Genomic DNA, 11,520 nt, shown 5'->3' with positions numbered 1-11,520 from the left:
TCACGATGCTCCGATGCTGGCCTTGCTGGCCCCAGCACCGGCCTAACCCCTTGGGAGGCTCTTATTCTGGCCTCAGAGGCCCCAATACTGGCTTTGCTCATGGCAGGCTCCGATGCCAGCCTCGCTGGCCCCAGCACTGGCCTAACCCCTCAGCAGGCTCTTATCCTGGCTTCAGAGACCCCAGTACCGGCCTTGCCTCACAGCAGGCTCCGATGCTGGCCTCGCTGGCCCCAGCACTGGCCTAACCCCTCGGCAGGCTCCGATCCCGACCTCGGCTACCCCAGTACCAACCTTGCCTCACGGCAGGCTCTGATGCTGGCCTCGCTGGCCCCAGCACCAGCCTAAACCCTTGGCAGGCTCCAATCTCGGCTTCGGAGGCCCCAGCACCAGCCTTGCCTAACGGCAGGCTCCGGTGCTGGCCTCGCTTGCCCCAGCACCGGCCTAACCCCTCCGCAGGCTCTGATCCTGGCCTTGGCGGCCCCAGCACTGACCTTGCCTCACGGCAGGCTCCGAAGCCGGCCTCACTGGCCCCAGACCGGCCTAACCCCTCGACAGGCTCTTATCTTGGCCTCGGAGGCCCCAGTACCAGCCTTGCCTTACAGCAGGCTCCGATGCTGGTGTCGCAGGCCCCAGCACTGGCCTAACCTCTTGGCAGGCTCCGATGCCAGCCTCGCTGGCCCCTGCACTGGCCTAACCCCTCGGCAGGCTCTTATCCTGGCCTCGGAGGCCCCAGTACCGGCCTTGCCTCACGGCAGGCTCTGATGCTGGTGTTGCTGGCCCCAGCACTGGCCTAACCCCTCGACAGGCACTGATCCCGGCCTTGGAGGCCCCAGCACTGGCCTTGCCTCATGGCAGGCTCTGATGCTGGCCTCGCTGGCCCCAGCACTGGCCTAACCCCTCGGCAGGCTCTTATCCCGGCCTCGGAGGCCCCAGCACCGGCCTTGCCTCACGGCATGCTCCGATGCCGGCCTCGCTGGCCCCAGCACTGGCCTAACCCCTCGGCAGGCTCCGATGCCGGCCTCGCTGGCCCCAGCACCAGCCTAACCCCTCGGCAGGCTCCAATCTCGGCTTTGGAGGCCCCAGCACCAGCCTTGCCTCACGGCAGGCTCCGATGCCGGCCTCGCTGGACCCGCATCGGTCTAACCCCTCGGCAGGCTCCAATCCCGGCCTCGGAGGCCTCAGTAGTGGCCTTGCCTCACAGCAAGCTCTGATGTCGGCCATTTGCCCCGGCACTCGCCTAACACCTCAGCAGGCTCCGATCACTCTCTCTGGGGTTATTATTTCAAAGGTTCCAGGTGTAATGTATCAGATCTCTGCCTCCCCTGAGTACTGGCCACTGGCATTGCCACTGCCTCCACCATTTCAAATCCTTCCCAGGCTCTTTTTCCACTCTGAATGTTGTCCAGTGTTCCTAAGCATGCGTGATGGTAGCATTCAACATTTGGTGTAATTTCTCCAAAAAAATAAGGTTGGTAGGATCTGGTTTCTGCTTCTCCTGAATACAAGTCTCCACTGCCATCGCGGAGACCTCTTTCAACACCGCCTTTCTCCTTGGTCTCCGCTAAACTCTCTCCTTACAGGTGATGTCCAAGATTCTTAACAATATAGAGAAACAGCAGTCCTCCTTCACAGGGAATTTTTCCACAAGTTCCATTGCATTTACATAAGTTTTGTCTGCATCTCCAGTGTCCTGGCATCCACAACGGCTTTCTTAACTCCTCTTCGATATTTTTCTTTTTCTTTTCCTTTTCCTTTTTTTTTTTTTTTTAAATAAGAGAAGACAGTATATGTGGTTTGAGGAGGTAGTGGGATCAGGCACTCACTCAGTAGCACTGTAACCCGGTCGGTTTCCCCATGGGTCCAGAGTGCTCCGCACTACTCTGCCTGGGGCCCAGGGTCCCGCAACCTGGGCTCCGGATGGCGTGCCCTGCGCGACCGCCGCCCGGAACCCAGGGTACTGAGCCCGGTTTCTCCAGGGGTCTGGCGTGATACGCGCATTTCGGTGATACACATGTTTCGGCCCGGGGCCCAGAGTCTCGCGACCGGAGCCCCGGCTTGCGTGCCCCGCGTGACCCCCGCCCGAGACCCAGCGTCTTACTGTGCCCGGCTTCTCCAGGGGTCTGGCGTGCTATGCGTGCGTGTTCCAGCCCGGGGCCCAGAGTCTCGTGACACGGGCCCCAGCTGGCGTGCCCTGTGCGACCCCTGCCCGGAACCCAGAATCGCACATAAATCTTAATAGGAAAATCAACTCAATTTAAAATTGTTCATAGAGTACTCACTCATGTAAAAACTTGAATGTAATCAGATTCCAAACACAAAGTTGTCATTAAGAAGTTCATACACAAATAGGGAATATAAGCATGTACAACTAAAATAATGTAATATGAAAGGAATTTATGGCATAAGAAATCTTTAAGCTATTCTTGAAAAATGAGGAGTACCTAGTGGCAGAAGGTAGACAGGGAAAAGTGTATCTCAGGTAAAAGGCATTGGTAGGGCAGAGGCGTTTGGTTTCAGGCTTGGGCTGTGCAGATCCTTGTAGCTGCTACCTGGGGAATATGGAGCAGGTTGCAGGAAGAGAGGGGAAAGAGTCTAGAAAGAAACAGTAAGTGGAGTCTTAAATTTTTTACTATGTAAGAAAACAAAGGGTCACAGGATATTTTTTAAAACATATTTATAAAGATAGGTTATATCCCTAGCCTTTTTCTTTTTTACTCTGAGACAGGGTCTTGCTAAGTTGCTGAGACTGGCCTTGAACCATGACCCCACTGCCTCAGCCTCCCAAGAACCGGGATTACAGGCGTGCATCACCATGCCCAGCTAGAAATCATACCACGGACTCAAAAGTGTTTTTGGTTTTAAAGCCCATCGTCTCAAGCCGGCATGCGCTCGGCCTCTATTCCTGGCTGGAGTGCAGGTGCTCAGAGTGTCAGCCTCGTTCCCTACCCACCTGGAAATGCATGCTTGGATATTTATATGAATGTGACAAGCATTCGGAATAGCATTAAGGATATTTAAGAATAGACCTATTACTTTTGAATTGAGATAGAAAAAAAGGCTCAGTGTAAAATAGTTTGCCTATGTTTCTGAGCAAGAAAAGCAAAATTCCACTGTTATACTGGGTCATCATAGCTCAGAAATGAACTCTGTCATGTATTAGAAACTTCCTGTACAGAAAAACTGGATGATTTGTTTGCAACAACTTAAAAAAGCCGACTGGTTCTTTGTTTTGCCATTGAGTTATAATTGTCCTAATTTTCTGCCATCTAAGAATACACCTTATCACCCAAGCAGCAGGCAAGAAGTTGGGGTAGTATCTATGAATTCTATGAATTCAACTTCAACTCTACACACAATCCTCAGAGTCTTAGTTTCTACATTTTTAATATTGAAATAATAATAATATCTGCTGCACAAAGTTCTTTTGAAGTTGGAAATTTGAAATGAGATATAGTAAGTAAAACATAAAATACTATAATTGTATTTCAAAGTTAATAACTTCAAAGTCTATCTTATACTTTTATATTTTAGTTGATTTCTTTCTTTGTTCATGTAGTGGATTGAATATTGGTTCCCCAAAGATATGCCTACCTAGAAATTTTGAACATGAACTTATTTAAAAATAGGGTTTTTTAAGACCTACAAGCATTTTTTTGTGTGTGTGTGTGGTACTGGGGATAAAAGCCAGGGGCCTTCTATCTCCGGGCTACACTCCCAGACCTATTTTATATTTTATTTGGAAAAAGGGTCTCACTAAGTTGCTGAGAGCCTCACTAAATAGCTGAGGCTGGCTTTGAACCTGAACAATTCTGTCTCAGCCCCCCAAGCTGAGTGTGTGCTACCACATCTGGCTTCTACAAGCATTTTGATAGGAAATCATTCTGGATTTAGATTGGGTCCTAAATGCAATGACAGGTACTTATAAGACAAGGCAGAGAGAGATTTGAGACACAGATATGGGGAGGTCATAGAAGCAGACACTGGAGTATTGTGGGCACCAGCAAAAGAAACTGGAGCCATCTAGCTTTCAGAGGCAGAAAGGTTTCTTGCCTAGAGGCTCTGGAGAGGCCCTGCTGACTCTTTGATTTTAGACTTCTGGCCTCCAGAACTGACAGGATAACTTTCTATTATTTTAATTGACAACTTGTGATAATTTGTTATAGCAGTCTTGGGAAACTAAAAGACCCACATTTAAATCACCAATAAATCACAACTGCCCAGTCCTCAAAATACATCCAGACCATGCACCACCTCCACCCCGTCAGTTACTCTCAGCCACCACTAGCTCAATACCGGTGCCCTTTCTTTAGTCCCTGCGTGGCCCGCAGTCACACAGCACAGTGTGATTTAAAACTGAAGTCAAATCTTGTCACTTCTTTGTTCAAAGCCTTCCGTGTGTTTCCATTTCTACAATCTAGCCCATAAGGCGCTATCAGGCCTACAAGGCTGGATACGGTCTCACCCTTACTCTCTGTCCTCATTTCTTACCATCCCTTACCACACTTCCTTGCTATTCTGCACGCATGCCAAGCACACACCCTCCTCAAGCCTTCGTATGATCTTTCTTTGGTCCAAATAGCCACAGGCTGCCTGCTTCATGGCCAGGTTCTGCTCAAATCTCACTCTTCAGAGGAGCCGTGCCTGTTCATCCATCTGTAGTGGCCTGCCCCAATCGCTGTCACCTTTTCCTACTCATGGCCTCTGACCTTCTGCTACTAGAAGGAAGGCTACCTAAGCATTAAGACCTTGTCCTTCCTGTTCACTGCGGTGTTCCCAGCACCAATGCTTAGCACATTGCAGCCACTAAGAAATATTTGTTGAATGAATGAAGAAAACAACACACCTTATTGTTACTAAAGGTGTGGACCGGCAGGGCATGGTGGCGCATGCTTGTAATCCCCGCACTTGGGAGGCAGAGACAGGAGGATCGCGCAGGTTCGAAGCCAGCGTGCTGGCTTAAGAGACCCTGTTTCCAAATAAAAATACAAAACTGGGTCTGGGAGTGTAGCCCCAAAGTAGAAGGGCTTCCAAGAACCCCAGTACAACCAAAAAAACCAAAACAAAACAAAACAAAAACAAACAAAAACACTAAAGGTGTGGACCAAAGAGGATGAAGATAGGCTGTATTTTCAGCACCACCCCAAAGAGCACTCCCTGGAGAGTTAACTAGGAGGCCACCTACACAGGCCACCTACACACATTCTCAGTGGGTAGGGTCAGAGTCAGCAGCAAAGGGAACAGCCCTGGTAATTGCAAAGCCAGATCTGCAGTCAGGTTATTAAGTAGTATTACTTTTCAGGGAGGTGTCTTAGAGTGTGTACACACGTCAAGTTCAAGAGATATATTAATGTTAAGTCTATGAGTAGGTTCCTGAAGGAAATTTGAGAACTACAACAAAAGCTACAGTGTTTCACATTTGAATGCCAAGCATTTAAAAAGTGCTTTCTTGGCTGGGCGTGGTGGCGCAAGCTTGTAATCCCAGCATTTGGGAGGCTGAGACTGGAGGATCATGGTTCGCGGACAGCCTCAGCTACTTACTGAGGCCCTTTGCAACTCAGTGAGACCCAGTTTCAAAATAAAGAATAAGCCGGCATGGTGGCACACGATTGTAATCCCCACGCTTGGGAGGCAGAGACAGGAGGATCCTGCAGGTTCAAAGCCAGCTGCGCTGGCTTAAGAGACCCTGTTTCCAAATAAAAAAATATAAAAATAGGTCTGGGAGTGTAGCCCGGAGGTACAAGGGTTTCCAGGAACCCCAGTACCCCCCCCACCAAAACAACAGCCCCCCCAAAAAAACCCCAAAAGTAAAGAATAAAAAACCCCCAAAAAAGTAAAGAATAAAAAATAGGGCAGGGGGTGTAACTCAAAGGTCAAATGCCCCTGGGTTGTATCCCCAGACCCGCAAAAAAAAAGTGCTTTCTTATTCCTCCTCCTCCTCCTCCTCCTCCTCCTCCTTCTTCTTCTTCTTTTTTTTTTTTTTACTCTGTTTCCTGTCTGAGGTAGTAATGGCAGATTTTACAGACAGAAATAAGGAAACTAAACGACCTGTGATATGCAACTGTACAGTTGGCCTTTGGGCGTTACCAAAACCCAAATCAGGACTTGTGATTTCAAATTCCTTATTTTCTCCTATTTGTTGATTTATTTACTATGCATTATCAGGCCACAATTTTTACAGGCATACCTTTAGGAACTATATAAGGGTAGGAAAGTTGATACTCTTTGTTTTTGATTTTTCATTAAAAAGGAACGTGGCGGCACATGATAGGACTTAGGGGATTGAGACAGGAAAAATACAACTTGGTGAGGCTCTCAGCAATTTAGTGAGACTCTGCTTCCAAAATAAAAAAAATAAGATAAAATAAAATAGGTTGGGGTGTAGCCCGGAGGTAGAAGGCCCCTGGGTTCCATCCCCAGTAACACACACACACACACACACACACACACACACACACACACACACACGGATGGGGACCCTGCGGTGGCTGACGCCCGTCCCCCTCCGGACGCTGTCCCTGGGTACGTCCTGGAGCGCGCCCCCGCGCAGATCGTGGCGGCTCCGGCGGCCGGGGACCAGGCGCGCTCCTGGGCGCGGGCGCGCCTCCGCGGGTGCGCGCGGCGGAGGCCCTTTGGACCCGGCGGGCGGGCGCGCGCGGCGACGTGGCAGGCGCGGGGGCGCGCCGCCGGCCGCCATCTTGGAGGCGGGGACGCGCGGGCGTGAGCTGCCGGCCTGGTCGTCCTCGTCCTCTGCGCGCCGCGCTCTGCACCGCGACCTCCCGACCCGGCCCCGCGGCCCGCGCATCAGGCCCGCGCCCCGACCCCAGGTGAGCGGGCCGGCCGCACGCGCGCGCCCGGGGGCGCGGGGACGCGCGGGTGGAGCGGGCGGCGCGCCCGGGAGGTGGGCGGGCCGGGGTCGGGGGCCTCGGCTTCAGCTCCCGCCGCCGTCCCGCTCGCCCGCCGGGCCGCGAGGACGTGGCAGGGCGGAGGCCGCGCCGTCCCGGAGCCGGCGGTGTGGACCCGAGTCACTGCGGGCAGCCCGCGGCCTGCAGCGGCAGAGTCGCGTCCCGGAGAGTTTCTGTCAACGTGGTTATTTGGGAGGCAGCTCGTGCACTTCTGCGGTCCCTGCACATTTCGGCCTTCCAGTCCTGGCAGTTCACTACTTCAATTGTGAGCGTTCAGGGAAGTTTATGTTGGGATCCGAGTTAAAAATGCAGAGACAGAGCTCTCAGATGGCACTGGAGCTCGCTGTCTGGTAGTCGGGCAATTTGGTGGCACAGTTCAACAATAGTATGGTTTTATGCTTTAAAATTTTTGTCAAAGTTCCATTATTCAATTTCTTTGACTATACCTAGTCATTCACTTTGATTTTCCAAACTACTTTTTGTTCTCCTTAAGCTTTACCAAATCTGGTGCATTAGTGTTATTTTGGAATAATAGTTTTCTTTTTTTTTTAATTATACGGTTTGATAATGTATGCAAAATTCACTCCCGTATTACCATAAAACTTTTTTTAAACTAGGAAGGCTTTTAAAAACTGAAATAAATCGATCATGTATTCCATGTTATTATTATTATTATTTTTTTTTTTTTGCGGATCTGGGGATGGAACCCAGGGGCATTGACCTCTGAAATACACCCCCTGCCCTATATTTTATTCTTTATTTTGAAACAGGGCCTCACTAAGTAGGGAGGCTGTCCACAAACCAGGATCCTCTGGTCTCAGCCTCCTGAATGCTGGGATTACAAGCGTGCGCCACCCCACCAGGCTCATGTTATGATTTTGTACAGGTTCTTTTGCCAATGCATTTCCTAATGTTAAGCATCAGATTGCCTTTACATTTGACCTCCACTAGCCTTGTAAGGATTAGGTAGCATATATTGTAGGAAGATGAATGACAAAATAAATGAAAAGTGAGGCAGTGAAGAAAAGAGATAACTTTGGTGGGAAGTGATAAAAAAACAGGGTATTTCTCAGGTTATCTACCTTTGGGGTACAGGTGTGGAATTAAAGGATTGAGTCACTTGGGATCATTGTCCTCTATTAGCGCCACAGATCTTTCCTGTATATTCACAGCCACACTTTAAAAAAAGTGTTGTGCAGGCCGGGCATGGTGGCGCACGCATGTAATCCCAGCATTTTGGAGGCTGAGACAGGAGGATTGCGGATTGCAGACAGCCTCAGCTACTTAATGAGTAACTGTATGAGTAACTTAATGAGTAACTGTAACCTAGTGAGACCCTGTTTCAAAATAAAGAATAAAAAGAAAAAAGGGCCGGGGGCGTAGCTTGGAGGTTGATTGCCCCTAGGTTCCATCCCCAAACCAGCAAAAAAGAAAAGTGTTGTGCATATTTGTCCCGTTTCCCACTCAGCTCAATTCAGACTAGTTTCTGCCTCACTCCTTCCTTGGACACAGCTCTCGCTAAGTTCATCTCTAATTTAGCAAATCTTGAGCTTCTCAGATCGTATACTTTTTGGCGTCTGTGCAGCATTTAATACTGTTGTCCGTTCCTACCTTAAAGCACACTGGCTTTTGGACACCACAGTCTCTTTGTTTCCTTCTGTTCATCTCACTCTCTTCAAACTGGTTTGCTGTTTGACTAAATTGAAGTTTAGGATAAAGTCATAGTTTCTTTTCTCTTGACTTTCTCCTCTAATCTCATCTTAAAACATCTGATGACACACCTTTGTATGGTTTCTGAACTCCAGACCAACTTAGTATCCCTGCTTGAATGTTTCAGGGAGCTTGAAGTTAGCACAGCAAAGACTAAAAACACTTTATATTTTCCACTTTCCCACAAAAAAGATAACATCAAACGCCTCGATCTCTTACAGAGTTCTCTATGTTAGTGACTGACATTCTCATCTATCCACTTGAGCAAGATAGGCCTCTCCCCGCCATGCCTCCAGCCTCCACATCCAATTATGGAGTGTTACCACCCAAAAGTTCTTTAATCTCTCTCTTCTTCTCCATCTCTGCCATTATCACCATAGTCTAGGCTAGGATTTCTTAACCTGGCACTACTGACATCTAGGACCAGGTAATGCTTGTGGCTGGGGCATGCCTTGAGACATCTGTAGCAGCATCCCTAACCTCTGCTTGCAAGATAGCAGCGGCACCTCTCTAGCAGAGAGCCAGAAATGTCTGAAAGTATTTCCAAAGGAATGGGGGCATCATCACCTCCTCGTGAGAAGTTCTAATCTAGATCGTTAACAACTCCTGTTGGAACTTCATCTTCATCTTCCTGAGTATTCTCTGTGTCTGCTCTGTTTCAAGATGGCTCAGTCTGTATGCTTTGCTCAAAGGAATCTTTTCAGTATGTAAATAGAAATTGTCAGTAACTGGGATCACTGTAAATGTTCCTTTGCAGGTAAATAGATAATCCTCTAGAGTACTTGAATGGTACTCCATTGTAGAGCTATAAAAAAATCACTTGTTATATACAACAACTTGGATCAATCTCAAATGCATTATGCTGATTGAAAAAAAAAAAGTCCAGTCCCTAAAGGTTACATCTGTATGATTGTATTTAATACTACATTCACATAATGAGAAAAAGAGAAAGTAGATTAGTGGATGCGAGGGTTTATGTTGGTGGGAGGATATGACAAAGGAATCCCATAGGTGAGTTCCTTAGAGTGATGAAACAGTTCTGTATCCTAATTGTGGTGGTGGTGGTGGTGGTATAAGTCTGTACATATGATGAAACTTCATAGGATTATATACACATGCACACATACACAAAAGTGTCTTTAAAAACAGGTGCAATTCAAATAAGGCTACAGATTAGTAAATAGTATTGTACTGATGTCAGTTTTCTGGGTTTGATCATTGTATTATAGCTACAGAAGATGCCATTACTGAGAGAAACTGGGTTTGGAACACTTAAGAACTCTACAGTTTTTTGCATCTTATAAATTTAAAATTTCAAAAAAGAATGAAAGAAAAGACTAATGTATTTTCAGCTGGAATGCTTTATGATGATTCTCTGTCCTTGTATAGATACAATGCACCAATAAAAAATTTTTAAAAAGATGTGACTACAGTGCACCAATAAAAAATAAAAATAACAATAATGAGGAAAATAAGAAAAAAAAAAAAAAAACCATCTCCTTCACCTGGCTGATATCTGAACAAAATCTGGCCACCTCCCTCTGTCTCTGATCCTCATTCTTTTTTCTATTCTAGCCATATGGGGTTTCTTATACCTTGCATGGCATTTTTACCTGCTTGTATATTCATTATTTCTGGAAGCTGGCTTCTATATCCCCTACCTTTGCCCTGTGTAAGGTCTCTTTATCTTTCAGATTTTTAGTTTGTCAGTAAGTGCTTTGGGGAGCCCTTTTTTGACCTGCGAGTCAAAATCAGACTCATCAAGTGGAACTGTATTCTTTTTTTTATTTTTGCGGTACCAGGGATGGAACCCAGGGGTAGTGCTTTGGGGAGCCCTTTTTTGACCTGCGAGTCAAAATCAGACTCATCAAGTGGAACTGTATTCTTTTTTTTATTTTTGCGGTACCAGGGATGGAACCCAGGGGTATTCTACATCCAAGCAACACCCTCAGCCCTATTTTTCATTCTTTATTTTGAAACAGGGTCTCACTGAGTAGCAGAGGGCCTCACTCAGTAACTGAGGCTGGCTTTGAACCTACGCGATCCTCCTGTCTAAGCCTCCCAAATGCTGGGATTATAAGTGTGCGCCACCACGCCCGGCTCAGAACTGTATTCTTACCCTCAAGGTACACAATGCAAATGACAGTTACATATTGATATCACTGCATTGTATTGTATAGTTGTTGTCATACACTGGTATTATTTGATTACTTCCTATGCTAGACTTTAAGTATACTGTTAGTTTTTGCTTACCATTGCATTTTCAGAGGCACCAGGACAATGCTTGGCAAGCAATTGACCTTTACTGAATATTAAGTAAAAGCATCAAAAACAAATTAGGCATATTTAGAGGTTGGTTTGAGATGAACTTTAAGATTTATGATGTTTAAGGAAGTTTTCTCATGTTTTATCATCTATTATCTGTTGGAAACTTTCCAACTAGTGGCGGTTTATTCTATAGTAAACATTTCTAAAAACCAAGGCCTGTTTATTTAGCTGTGAGTAGGTGTGCCTTAAAATTGAGAACTGGGAAAACTGGAAATTAATGTGTTTATCAAGTCAAGCACATTTTGACTTTTAAAAAATGTTATCAGGTTTAGCCCACATAGAATGCTTTATAAGGGAAGAGATTAATGATCAAGTGAAGTACATTTAAACATTTTTTAAATATTAATAGAAGTAGCTCACACATACGGCTTAGTGAAGGAAGAGGGTTTTAAAATTATATTGAATATTTTTATTTTAACTATAATAGTGACTAAAATGTAGACATAACTAACACTCTGGGAATTTACTATGTGAAATATATTGGCTAATTATTACAGTTAACATAAAGTTATTTCCTAATTATAAAGCAGATTTTTTTCATGTTAAATATTCTCTTAGGCTTTTTTAGGAATTTTGATAA

Source organism: Muscardinus avellanarius (assembly GCF_963383645.1).
Source record: "Muscardinus avellanarius genome assembly, chromosome: 7".
Lineage (NCBI taxonomy): Eukaryota > Metazoa > Chordata > Mammalia > Rodentia > Gliridae > Muscardinus > Muscardinus avellanarius.
The sequence above is the reverse complement of the archived record's forward strand: the minus strand, read 5'-3'. Positions refer to the sequence as shown.